The sequence below is a fragment of the Haliotis rufescens genome, unplaced genomic scaffold (genome assembly GCF_023055435.1).
Source record: "Haliotis rufescens isolate VD_foot unplaced genomic scaffold, xgHalRufe1.0.p SCAF_18, whole genome shotgun sequence".
Lineage (NCBI taxonomy): Eukaryota > Metazoa > Mollusca > Gastropoda > Lepetellida > Haliotidae > Haliotis > Haliotis rufescens.
This window is the reverse complement of record NW_025963868.1, coordinates 21,788,386-21,792,140: the sequence shown is the minus strand read 5'-3', so window position 1 is coordinate 21,792,140 and position 3,755 is coordinate 21,788,386. Positions and strand designations below refer to the sequence as shown.

Sequence of the window (3,755 nt, the reverse complement as noted above, 5' to 3'; positions counted from 1 at the left end):
TCCCAGTGAAATTCTCTTTCTGCACACGTCAGATGAACAACATCTCGACAACAAATAATTAATTGAGTCAACACTGAGTCGTGGCATGTGTCTTTGTTGCACACACGGTCTGCATTCAAAGATCGCGGCTCAACACAACATTCTCTTATTACACTGCCATTGTAGGCTTAGTTGCATTAATGACCCAGGGATCAGAGAACACTGCTGGGAACATGGATTAAGTTGCCGCTCGTGGTATTAAAAAAAGTTGACTCGCACAGCATATCTTGTTGATTTGATATAAAGTAAATGTGCACCCTGCTTACAAAAGCACAAATACTCCCCATATGGTTGAGAATGTGGTGTGAAATCTTTGGTCTATAAGTGGTTAGTTATATCATGATGTTAATTATTTCAATTATTGTTCATACTTGGATAAATGTGTTCTGCTTCACAGAAAACAGCGCCATGGCCAACAGGACTACACCTGAATTGACAAGAACACGTGACTATTCAGGTTTGTATATTCCAATTTTGTACCTGGGCGGTTGGCGCAAGACGTGTGTGAGTCAATACCAGCCGTAAAGGGATGCAAGAAGTACTTGGGTCTATATTTAACGTCGCGTCGGCAATATCTCAGCCGTAAAGCGATGAAAGAAGTTATGTAAAGAGTAATTGTAGCAATATCCCAGCCGTGGGACACCAAGAACGGCCTTGTACATCACGTTGTTTCTGGAATCGAACCCCTGGTGACAGCGTAACAAGCGGCGCTACCCTGCCGCCCCTCACTACTCTGACATGTATGTCTGGACCAACTCTCAGATGTCGCTGCCATCATATTTCTGCTCATCTAGTATGCAATACTGTAGTTCACATGGACTTTGCATGTCCGTCCCTGTGGAGATTTCGGAGAGATTGTGTGTCATCGTGTCCTGAGGGGTGGGTCGATGTAAGGACTGTCAACCACAGGTTTACCTGGCACAGAAGCTGTAAACTTAACTGTAAAGTGACCATGGGTTGAATGGAAATGCATCTTGTCCACGAATACATCCAGATAATCTGTTGTAGTATGATTGTGACCTGTGGTGATGACATTTTGACAGGTAAACTTTATGTTTTGAAATAACATAATCCCAGGGTTGGAAGCTTATTTAAGTACGTTTTGTTTTGTCCAGGGATTGACGTTTATATGTATGTACAGGTTCAACACCAGGTGTCACAAATGCAACTAATACACCAGATAACATCTACACAAATGGTACGTCTCTGTCATGTCAGTGAATGTCTTTGTAAGTGTGAACACAGAAGTAATAACGCATAGATGAGGTTAAACAATACGTCATTAAGGTTTCTTGTTTCTTTACAGACAAAATGTTGAATTTTGTCTGACGTTTTGAACATACAGTTATGATATATGTAGAATGTAACAAGCCTGTTGATCCTAACAAACTATTTACATTGCACAAATCATTTGTAAATTTCCCTGTTCTATTACAGCAGAATGTAAATTGTAATTTTGCCAACCCCATCAAACCACTCTCACAATCTACGGGAAGCACTTTCCCGCAATATGAGACTAATATCGCATCAGTTATATATTGCGTTTGAATAATATTTACAAACTCCGATTTGGATGCCTTTTCGCGGCATTCTGAAAACCTGGTTAGTTCAATTGTGGTGGAAACGTATCGTCATTCATTGAAACATGACGTCATTCATACAAGAAAGACGTATGTAGTATTAATACTGAACCGCTATCACAAGGTTGCTAGTCTTGTCCTATGTATGTGGCTGTTATAATTAGGACAACAGTCAGCAAGGAGAGGTCCTATATTATGTGTTGATAACGAAAACAATTGACTACGACCAACGTGGCCATACTTACCATTCCATTTCCATTGTGGTTTTCAGGTTCAACAACCCCCATCAACTATACAGATTGTAGAATAATGAATGAGTGAGTGAGTTTGGTTGAACTCCTATTTAAACAATATTTCAGTTATATCGGGTCGTGTCATTTTTTCTTTAAGGTTTTCTTGTTCTTTGACAGACAACATGTTGTCTAACGTATTGATTATTCACAATCGATATGTAAAATATAACACGCTAGTCGAACATAATACACTAATGTCACTGCACAAATCACTGACGTTTGCGTTAGTTGTTATGTTTGTAATAGGTAACCGTTATATTGTTGTCAAGGTATGAGATGCGTTGTGGACGATTAACATTATGCAACCCCGGACGTGCGTTAGTGTGTTCTATAATTTTCATACATGTTGTGATTGTTCACATTGGGAAGTGATGAGTGAGTCTGTTTGGGTTAACGCCAATATAAAGAGTATGTCAGTTATTTCGCGTGTCAGCTTGAAATGACGGGGACAGCCAGAAGTGATGAGGTCTTAAACGTTAACCACTTTGGAAAACCCACAAACACGGCTATTATGTTTAAGGCAAATATGGGATGTGAACCTACAATCAAAGGTTCAGCTCAGGGATGCAATTCTACATAACGAATTGTAGCGCCTTAGAAGAGTACGTTCGGGAGAACTGATGAACCTCGAGCCCTGTGAACTTTGAGTTGCAAGAACAATTCATCCGCAGTCAATTTGATATCGGCAGACGCCGCAATTTGTGGTGCAGCGTTACGTCCCTTGGCATGCTTGGATCCGAGTTACATTGCTTCTAGTCCCAGATTCGCGCATACAAAGGTTGCTGCATGTTCAAAACATATATATTAACGAGGCTGGTGATTTGGAATGTTGTGAAACAAAAATTACACTCCTCAAAAGCAGAAGTTGTTCGAGTAACAGTAACAGTAAGACACATGGGGGTACACATGTTTAGATCCACATTGTCACTGCCAAAACACGCGTACAACCACAGTGTAGTGTCTCTGCACAATTACTTTAGCTGGAACCTGTTGCCATTCATAAAGAGGAAATCGCTCCATATCCTGATGGGCCAGTCAAGATGATCCCACAAATGTGCGATGCGTTTATGTCAGAAGAACACGTCAGCCTTGCAGCGTGAGGTCTCGTGTTGTCTTGTTGAAATAAACCGTGTGGCTGCACGAATCATGACTTCAGAACGGGTCTCAAAACCTCATCTCGATACCTCTGTGCGTTAAGGTTGCCTCAAATGATAACCACCTTTGTTTTCAAGTCCCAACACATTCCTCTCCAAAACATGACACCACCTCATATTCACTTGAACTCGACACAGTTCGGCGCCACTCGTTCACTTTGACGTGTGTGTTATCACCATCAGATCAGTTCCAAACAGGCAAAACCTGTTCTCGTCAGATAGTTAAACTCTTCCCCAGTCAAGCACGTGCCGACGGCGTGCTCTCTCACGTCGGCGTTATTGCGTTAACGTCACTCCACGGTAGGCACCTCGTGCTCAATCATCTGCTGAAACGATGCCCGAGTGCCGTCGATGCAGATGTTATCGCGGAGAGGAAATGGTTTCGGAGTTGCGGAGTGGCGGTCGTGACTTTGCGTGGTCACACGCGGTCTTCCATTCCAAGGCCTGTCAAGTGTCTGCCCTGTCTGACGTAAATGTCCCATCAGCCTGGCTATTGTAGCACGAGTACAACAGAGCGTTGTGGTAATATGGCCATCCGTGGCTCCAAGGTGGGTCATACCAATACCTCTCTCTCTTTGTGCTGCTGAAAAACGATGCATTTTTTCCATGTGCTTTCTGTTGTAGCGATACTAACGGGTGGTACTGCCTGTGCAATTTCATTATGGCAAAATGCACGTTTCGTTTGTTAA

At 42.3% G+C, this 3,755-nt stretch overlaps 1 long non-coding RNA gene across 1 annotated transcript; it reads left to right on the top strand.

Annotated features, from left to right (window-relative positions):
• Nucleotides 1–473: 473 nt before the first annotated feature.
• LOC125381537 lies at nt 474–1,924 on the top strand. Its single transcript, XR_007221862.1, has 3 exons — nt 474–496; nt 1,181–1,237; nt 1,891–1,924. It is a non-coding gene; the product is annotated as an uncharacterized LOC125381537 (long non-coding RNA).
• Nucleotides 1,925–3,755: the final 1,831 nt, after the last annotated feature.